We start from the raw sequence: 9,980 nt of genomic DNA on the forward strand, positions 1-9,980 counted from the left end.
ATTTCTCTACATTTCCACATCGGCTTACAATTTCTTTTGCAAGTCCTAATTACAAATCATTAGCATTTGGTGAAACTTTCTCCTAATAAACACAATTTTGTGTGCAGTTTTACCTAATAGGCATATTGTTGTTTTTTTGCGAAGCAACTTCCCTATATATATATGTGTGTGTGTGTGTGTGTGTGTGTGTGTGTGTGTGTGTAATACATTTTTAAATGTTATTTTCACCAATATATGCATTTTATGCAAACTTTACCTAATATATGAATTTTTTTGGTACACATTACTTGGCTGGGGAACTGCATTGCAAAATTTAGAAGTGTGAGTTTTGAAGGATTGTGTTTCAGTTCGTATATTATTTCAAGAAATGCAAATTAGTTAGGTTTGCCATTAAATGTGAACTGAATCAAATTTCTCCCCATCCTGCTTGTAGTGCATGAGTGCCAAATGTAAATGTTCCTATGCATTACAGAAGTGCCCTAATGATTTTGATACCCTTATCAACGAGGTGTTTCTCTGCCTGTCTGTCAACATATTTCTGGCTTCCCTTAAATACCTATGTATTCTATTTCCTCTGAAGCATGGACACATTTATGTCCCTCTCTGTGAAAGTCCCCTCTCCATGATTAACAAGTGGTTCTGTTTGATTGTAATTTATTTGAATCATGCCTTAAAATGTACTAGGGACACTTCTACAGGGAAAAATAAATAAACAAATCCCTGTTCCAAATCCCAGCTAAAATTTAAAAATGTGTTTGTGTGTTAAGGATTCATATTCATCATCATTTGTCACAAGATAAAAGTATTTAATTCAACGTTAAAATTAAGAACTCAAATGAAGAGAGGAGAAAAACCAAAGATCTGAGCAAAAGACAAATACTGTACTGTATTTATTAAATGAGAATGATATAAAAATCAGCAGTGAAAAGCAAATGGATTATGCAAAGCCCTTCAGGTAATATTGTCTAGATTCAGTTTTCAGGCTTTTGTTCTTGTAGATGTTGCTGGTGTGACAAAGCATCTCTCTGTTTTTACCTCCTGTGGGGAATATAATCACAATTATCAAGCCTGAAATGATAAGTGCATTGACCCTGAGAAAATGGCAAAATCTAAAGGGTGAAATGCCCTGTGCAGTATTAGACACGGAGTCACGGAGGAAGGGGATGTGTCAATAGTTTAGGGCAAGATGGAGCAGATAAAATATGCAAATTAACCAGAATGGAATTCAGGTGAATTGTTTGCTGTGGTGAATGGAGTGTCATCATAAATGTGCTCCTTGAACCATCTGACCACCAAATTTCTGAACAGCTTTACCCAGGAGCAGGTTGCACTGAATTTACTTCAAAGTGCAGTTGTTCAGTCTGCTCAGTTTTGAAATGAATAAAAAACCTAGCCAGGTATAACAATAGTACACTATTTAAATACAAAGCAAATTGTCAGGGAGGGGAAATGGTAGCTCCCAAAGACAGGAATTGCCTGATGTGGTGGGAGCATTCAAGCTGCAATTTACCCCACCTAAAGTCTGAAGTAGTTCAGTCCAGGAGCAGCCATTCCACATTATACTTCTGAATATAATTTATATCCAAGACATTTGAATTATCTCCTACACACTAACGTGGTTCTTTACCAATGGGAAATATGCCTCTTCTGCCATACTGATCAAAAATATTAAAGGGGGGGAGGTAAGTGGGAAATACTAAAACTATAAAGGAGCCCTTCTCCTGAAGGTGATATTGAAAGGAAAAGAGTTTTAAAAGGATAATTCTTAGTTCTGTATAATGTACAAGAGAAGAGCCATAGTTCAGTAGTGAAGCAAGCCCATAGCCTATTTAAACATTGCTTCAAAAATCTTCATAGGGAGCAATTCATAAATGAAAAGAAGGTTATAAGCAGCAACAATATTCTAGAAGAAAATAACACTTGCTAGGACTGATTCATGCTTGTTCTGTGACTGGTAAATCTTTTCAGCTCTCTAGATTTTTGTAAATATTGTATGCATATTTTGTGTGGACAGAAATCTAAAGGTAGTCTAGAATATGTTTTTGATTGAAGTATGTTTCTGAGAGGAAGACCTGTTTCTTTGTTTTTTTAAAGGGAGCACTCAGGTCAATTTTAATGTTAGGCAGAAGGGTGATGGGGTTAGGGTCAGGGTGTGTAGAGGGGAGTAGCTTCTGTTCTGGAGCAGCAGAAGAGTTGACTGAGTTACTTCCACAGAAGAGACCTTTAGGGCTGCTGAGGCATGGTTTTTCCACAAGGAGCTAGAAGCAGAATTAAACCAGATTCCACAGAGCACTTTATTGCTATCCAGTAATGTCCTTCCTTATGGCCAGGATCCTGCCTCAATACTCAGCAAAGGTCCCACAACCATTTATCATTAATACCCAAGCCAGCATCAACAGGAAGCAATAAAACTGACTGGTCCCACAAGTAAATAACTATTAATTGAAGTTTCCTGGAACCTTTGTGACTCTAAAGGCTGCAGGTGGCTATCACCGCCAGCATTTTTTTAAAAAATAAATCACAAGCTGTTTGCTTTGCATTATCTGATGAACTGATGAAAGTGAGATGCATCGGTAGATTGATGTTTACTGGAATCCCCTCGCCAAAATCTATGTTCTTTTTTATTTCCCTGCTTCAGTAATTAGTCAAATTATGTTAGTGCATTTCTCCTCAAAGCTATATTCACCTATATGCCATTTGCATGCTAATTTACCAGCAAGCTAGCAAGGTATTTGCATGTTTTTCCATCTAATTTGCCATCAGTACCATTTATAGCAGGTGCAGCACTAATAAGCAACTCAAGTAATCAGCCTAGGTAGAGAAGCTTATGAGTTTCATAAAACATTAGTGGCTGGTCGCTCCTTTGTGCACTCCAACCCTGTTAATGCTGCTTTGGAGATGATGATGATGAAGAAGAAGAAGAAGAAGAAAGAGAAAAACTGAAGTCAGTGGAAATGGCAGATTTGTGCATTAGCCCTGGGGGGCATTGGGAAGAAGTATAAAGCATGTTCTTTTGTGCATTAGTTAATAATAGCCAACAGTACTAACTTGTCCTAGACAGTTTCGGTCACACCGGGTGCAGAGCTTCTGGTGTGCAACTGCAGGCACTGCAACTATGATGTCCTACGGGAGGCGATAAGTGGGGGTGCTGGCTTTTGGCATTGCACAGGGCACCACTGAAATTTGAGACAGATGCCAAGGTCCGCCACTGGGCAGGCCCCTGCGTGGACCACACTATGCTTGGTTAGATGCCTGAGATCCAATCACTCACTCACAGATCCATTGATCCAAGGGTATCATTATTCAGATACCTTCAGAGAAGATGCAGCTGTACCACTGTACTCTCACACCACAATTGTGCAGCTTATGACTTGTTTGTGTGGTCCATCTCCCCCCCCCCAAAGGTAAGCAACAAACAGACATAGTTCAACCCACTGGATAATTCCTCCAGCAATAAAGTAAGGCTCAGGTGCTTCATAAGGCAATACAAGCCCAGGACAGTGTGGGGGATCTTTGCTGGTCCCAAGCACTCCATCTTCCTCATCTGGGTTTGGACCTGAAAGACCCAGCAAAAGTATGGGTAAGTTGTAAGCAAGTGAAATTTGTGACACTTCACAACAGCATTGCTGACCATGGGGCACTGCTGTTATGGCAGGCATGTCCAAAGTCCATTTCAGGGGTCTAATCCGGCCCGTCGGTCGGTTTAATCTGGCCCCTGTGGCAGTTTATTTCCTGGGGCAAAATCCTAAAAAAAACTCAACAACTTCAACCCGTCCCCCCAAATGTTAACAACTTTGGTCGGTCCTCACGGCCCTTCACTTCATCAAATGCCCGCTTTGGAAAAAAATTGGACACCACTGTGTTAAGGCATCAGCCATCAGCCTTGGCTTCAAGCTTTCTGGCCTTCTGATGCTTGAGCCAGTGTGAGATAGCCTTAACTCTGTTCTTAAACTAACACACACACACACACACACACACACACACACACACACACACACATATATATATATATATGAGCCAATGTATATATATGAGCCAATGTGAGATAGCCTTAACTCTGTTCTTAAACTAACACACACACACACACACACACACACACACACACACACACACACACATATGGGTTTGGAATCAGACAGAGGTAGTTGAACTTAGGTCCCCTTGAAATAACATAGACAAGGACTGTAATTCGGGACTTTTAAGTCCTGTTGATTTCCATAACAATCAAAGTAACTTAGCCTGAATCCAATCCATAATTTATATTTTTGTTTGCAATATGTGTACATATTGAAACACAAACACGCTCACATATACGTTTCTACCCATGGAAGGGCGTGTTCTGTTATCGCAAGTGGAGAGCCCCAGGGTTCATGACCTACTTTGCTTGCCACTCAGTCCATTAGTAACACAGACTTTCAGGCATGCAGTGATGTCAGAGCTGTCAAGATCAATTAAAAACCTGTCCAATCCTTGCTGTCACATTAGCTTCAAGTCATTTCTGTCTCCTGTGTTTGTGTGTGTTTAAGTGCGTTTCCTGTCAGATTTTGTAGTTTTGAAAAATCTGACAGATGCTGTGCAGAACAGTTCTATAAACAGGACTTCAGACAACCTTTGCCAGGAGGAAGCATGTTTTCCAGATCAAAGCCAGTGTTTTAATTTTACACAAAAATGCTGTCCTTCCTTCTCCCTGTACTACCTAGGATGCAGAGGATTTAACAAAATGGTAGAAAGTGAAACTCTTAACTGGAAATGGAGAATCTACTCTAAGAAAAGTGGGTATTTTCCCCCCCTGGAAGCTGGTCTGGCCCTACCATTAGGCAGAGTGAGACAGCCCAGTCAGGCAGCAGATGTTGGGGGGGGGGGGGCAGGGGAGAGAGCAAGGAGTGGTGGCAAAGTCTTGGAGGACAAAGCTATGTGTACCATATGGCCTGACCTGCATCCCTAAGCTAGTCCTGTTTCCCTCAGGTGCAGTGGAGGACACTGTTGCTCACTTCAGTGTTGAAGTAAGGTTCAATTGCCAGTCTGGTTGGCTTCTGTATGTTGAATGGAGGGAGTCATCTTGTATTTCATCTTGCCTTTTACCTCAGGCTGTAAAATGGCTTGAGCTGGCTCTGTCTGGAACCCTCCCATGCTCTTCTCAGAAAGTCAGCAATGTGTTAAAGTAATGGCTCTTATGGCTCAAAGTTGGACTGCCCAGAACTGCTTTTGAACCATATTTTCCAGTTCTTGAACCCATGGAGAGACCCTTTGTGAGTTTAGGTGACACAACAGTGTCAAGGGTCTTGGCAGGTCTTGCTTTCCTTTTTGTCACAGGTCGCTGCGGTAGGAAATAGTGCGTCTGCCCCAGTGGCGTAGCGTGGGGGGTGCCAGGGGTGCCGGCCGCACCGGGCGCAACATGGGGGGGGGGCGTTTGGCCGGCCCTCCTCGATGAAGCAGGAACCCCACTGTCCTCGGACCTCCTCCGAAGGCTGGCGGTGGGGCGGAGAGACCTTCTCCTCGCGCCAGCCTTCGGAAGGATGCTCCGAAGCCTGGCAGTGGGGCGGAGAGACCTTCTCCCCGCGCCAGCCTTCGGATGGCTGTCCTGAAGACTTGTGGTGGGAGCAGTGGCGTAGCGTGGGGGGTGCAGGGGGGCCTGCTGCACCTGGCGCAACATCTGGGGGGGGTGCGGAAGAGACTCGAGTGCTAAAATCCACGGGTTAGGGGGCGCAAATTACTTGCCTTGCCCCGGGTGCTGAGAACCCACGCTACGCCACTGGTCTGCCCAAATGAATATAATCGTGAACCTGGCCAAATGGATCAAAACTGCATATCAGAATGAAGGACATGATTAAACTATAGTATAGAGCATGCTGCCACAAGATGTAGTGATAGACGCCAACTTGTACAGCTTCCAAAGGGGATTAGATAGATTCATAGAGGATAACGCTATTAGTGGCTATATGTTCTGGCCAGTCTCAGAGGCCCCATGCTTCTGGAAAACAGTTGCTGGACTTCATAAGAAGAAAAGTGCTGCTCATGCCTTGCTTGTGGGTTTCCCATAAGCATCTGTGTGGCGACTGTGAGAACAGAATGTTGAGCAGGGTTCTTCTTAGGTTCTTACAAAAGCATTGCAACTGCAGAATCCAGATTTCAATTTTAAAGCATCAGATTGCAGCCCTGTAGACCAAGTCGCCACATTCCTGACATTTAGAGCACACCCCATAGGAACATGGAAGAGGTTATGGGGAGTCAGAATCCCAGGTAGACAGGGGCGCCGACTTATAAAAAATATTGGGGGGGCCCATACCAGGGTCCTGCCGCTGGTTCGCTCGGGTAGCCGGGAGAACGCAGTTCGAGGTGGCGGTGTTGGGGAGAGACCCTCGCTCAGGGCGCCACTAGACTTGGCGGCCGGCGGCCTATCTGGGGGGTTTTGGAGCGTATTTCGGCGGAGCGATTGGGGAGGAGGGGGCTTGTTGCCGGATTCTTCAGCTGAGCCGGAGATCCGCTGCTGGGGGTCCCTGGGCCGAGTTGTGAGCACGGCCTGCTGAAGGGAGATCCAGCCGATTGCGCGACGGGGACGGCCGGGGCTCTCCGGCTAGGGCGCGCGGCTGGCTGGCTGGCGAGGGAGCAGGTGGGGAGGAGGCGGGGGTCCTCACTCTCTTAGGAAACGCACCCGCGCGCCCGATTGCCACGAAGTCCGAAGGGTGCGTGTGTGGAATTAAAAAGCAAAAACGAGATACGGGCAGGGCAGGCAAAGAGTTTTCTGCAAGAGGATGGAGGGCAGGTTGAAGAGAAAATCACTCAGGATGAGACAGTCAAATCAGCCATGATAAAATGGGCTCAGGATATTGGGTATAACATCATGTTTGAGGACTGGGAAAGGTTATGGACCACCGGAATGAAATTCACGGCATGTAATGCCTTGAAGGAAAATATTATGAAAATGATTTATAGGTGGTACATGACCCCAGTCAAGCTTGCAAAAATATATCACCTGTCTGATAATAAATGTTGGAAATGTAAGGAGGCTGAAGGGACATTCTTTCACCTCTGGTGGACTTGTCCAAAAGTGAAGGCCTTCTGGGAAATGATCTATAATGAGTTAAAAAAGGTATTTAAGTATACCTTTCCCAAGAAACCAGAGGCCTTCCTCTTGGGCATTGTTGGCCAGAAAGTGTTAAAGAAGGATAGAACTTTCTTTATGTATGCAACTACAGCAGCAAGAATACTTATCGCAAAATATTGGAAGACACAAGATTTGCCCACACTGGAAGAGTGGCAGACGCAATTGATGGACTACATGGAACTGGCTGAAATGACTGGCAGAATCCGAGATTTGGGAGAAGAAACAACGGAAGAGGACTGGAAAAAATTTAAGGACTATTTACAAAAACAATATAAGTTGTATGAATGTTAAAAATTTACACGATTCGGAAACTATAGCTTCAGCAATTAGATTTGGGAAACAGGAAATTATATTTTAAGTAAGAAAAGGTCAAAATCTAAGGTAATACTATGTTTAATTTAAGATATAAGTAACTGATGAAAAGTATGTTAAATTTAGAGGTATAGTATTTGAAAAGTACAAAATAAGGTACGAAACAAGGTAATAATTTGCTGATATCTTTATTATAAAGAATGCAGGGTAAGGGAGATGCGAGGAAGTCCAGTTAGTTATATAAAAAATGTGTTGAATGGTTGGTTTTCTTTTCTTCTTTTTCTTTTTTTCTTTTTCTTGTTCTTTTACTTTTTTCTTCAGTGTATGTTTCTAACTTTGTATTTGAAAACTTAATAAAATATTTATAAAAAAAGAAGAAGAGAAAATCCTTTCGCTTTTCTGGGGCGCAGGGAAGTCTCAGAGCCGGAGGTTGGGGAAGGGACCCCCTTTGCTCTGCCCTCTTCTCCCGTCTTAGATTTGCATGGGGGTCCCCGCCCGAGCTTGCCTGGCCACCGGGCCACACAAGGGCCGCGCTCTACGCGGCGCACCTTGCTAGCCGCGCAGCTGTCCTCCGCGGCTGCGGAGCAGCCCTGCGCCGGTGCCCAGCCCCTCTGGGCACCCACTGCGCTGCCAATGACAAGCGGACGACGTCGCGGGCGGGGAAGGCGTCGCTTTCTTTCCCGATCCTTCATCCTCCCAGTCTTCCAGCCCTTTTTTGGGTTGGAAGCTCGTCTCGTTCGCCCTTCTCCTTTCTTCACCCTGCGCGCAATTTTCCTCCCTCGTCTCCCTCCCCATTTCTCCTTCCTTCCTGACTGACTGACGGGCTCGGGCTCAGGCTCAGGCTCGGGCTCGGGCTCGGGCTCGGGCTCGGGCTCGGGCTTCGGCTCGGGCTCAGGCTCAGGCTCGGGCTCGGGCAGCCACAGCGTCGGCGGTGTTGGCGATCGGCGGCGCGGGGGAATGGCCCTCCCGGGGGAGCCGGCGCTGCTCAATGGGGTTGCCAAGGAGACAGGCCGGCCGCCCCCCTCCCCCGGCCTGGCGCCCCCCGCCGCACCGGTGCCCGTTATTGAGCTGGTGCGCGCCGGGCGCCCTATAAAAGCCGCGGACGCGCCCACTGCCGCCCGAGATTATTGGGGGGGCTGAGCCCCCCCAAACGAATTTTTGAGGGGGCTCGGGCCCCCTCAAGCCCCATGGAGTCGGCGCCTATGCAGGTAGATGAGGCAAAGTCCTCACGGTGATTTTAGCTCATGGTCAGTTTAGTACCTGCACTCCAGTCAAGATTTGCTAAGAGCTTAGGGACAACTGAAACACAGTTTTGCACAACACAGTTTTGCTATAAGTATTTACAATTGCACACACACAGACACACACACAGACACACACACACACACACACACACACACAGAGAGAGAGAGAGAGAGAGAGAGAGAGAGAGAGAGAGAGAGAGCGCCTTGTTTACAATTACAACTCTGCCTGAATCATGCTCTTTGTGTGCTGATTGAGTCAGATGAGTGGGGGTATCCTACAGGGCAATATGAGGAAGCCTGAAATTGAACAGGGATAGATAACTCAGAACCATGAGTCAAAAGGGCTTTGGTGGTTTCCTCTATTCATGGATCATGTTGCCTGGCCTGCCGGCCTGCCTTGTAGGAGGTGAGGACAGGTGACCCCACCTAGGCCCGAAGTCACCCCCCCCCCAAAGCAGGCTCAAAGCTTCTCAAAGCTTTTCAAAATCATTTTTCTCAGCAGCTAAAAGGCATTAGCTAAGCATCAGAAACATTTCACTCTGCTGTAACAAAGGTCGCTTCTCAGGCTATAGTTGACCTTGCCAAACAGTACATTTGACTTGCAACTTTCTTTCTGGGAACTATGCCAGAACAAGAGATTGAAACATATCTGAATACTCTGAAACCCCTTGGTTTTTCACCCCCCCCCCTTTCCCAAGACAGCTTTCTGTTCATGCTCAGAGGAACTCATGGGCAGGACTCTTCAAGAAGGAGGAGAAAGGGGGAGGGAACTGGAAGGGTATATATGCTCTGTGCACATGACTGTGAACCCGTGCATGCTTTTTGTGAGTTATCACACTTGCTCCTTCTACCAGTTCATGGATGGTAGAAATAAAGCTTTTTCTCTGAAACTATTCCTTGAGTGTCTGTTGACTCCCACCTCCCTTTCCCGGGCGCAATATTTTTCCCACCCGAGGGCAAAGCCTCATAAGGCTACAGCCTGGCCTCTCTCCTCCTTCCCAACACTTTCCCCCACCCCGTCCCCTCCTCTGCTGGAGCCACCTGCCGGGCAGTGAGGGGCTGGCAGTGGCTGTGGTGGCTGGAGCTGGGCTGGGCTGGGCTGAGCACAGTGGAGGGGAGGCGAGGCCCAGGACTGAGGCAGCGGTTCCCCCTAGATTGGACTCCCAATTTTCCCCCTCCTGCTCCTGCTCCCTTCTTCCTTCTTTTCCTCCCTTTCACCTTTTTGGGAATCCCAAAAGTTCGTGTTTTAATAACTACCTGTTGTAGCCTGATCATACAGTGAAGCACATGCATGTGCAACAGACACATTTCCTGAGAAT

General features: G+C 46.2%; 1 long non-coding RNA gene across 1 annotated transcript; it reads right to left on the reverse strand.

Annotated features, from left to right (window-relative positions):
- Positions 1–860: 860 nt before the first annotated feature.
- Positions 861–5,343, reverse strand: LOC310705859. Its single transcript, XR_014525497.1, has 3 exons — positions 5,083–5,343; positions 3,436–3,556; positions 861–1,038 (listed from the first exon to the last, which is right to left on the reverse strand). It is a non-coding gene; the product is annotated as an uncharacterized lncRNA (long non-coding RNA).
- Positions 5,344–9,980: the final 4,637 nt, after the last annotated feature.

Source organism: Podarcis liolepis (genome assembly GCF_965112155.1).
Source record: "Podarcis liolepis genome assembly, chromosome: 4".
Classification (NCBI taxonomy): Eukaryota; Metazoa; Chordata; class Lepidosauria; order Squamata; family Lacertidae; genus Podarcis; species Podarcis liolepis.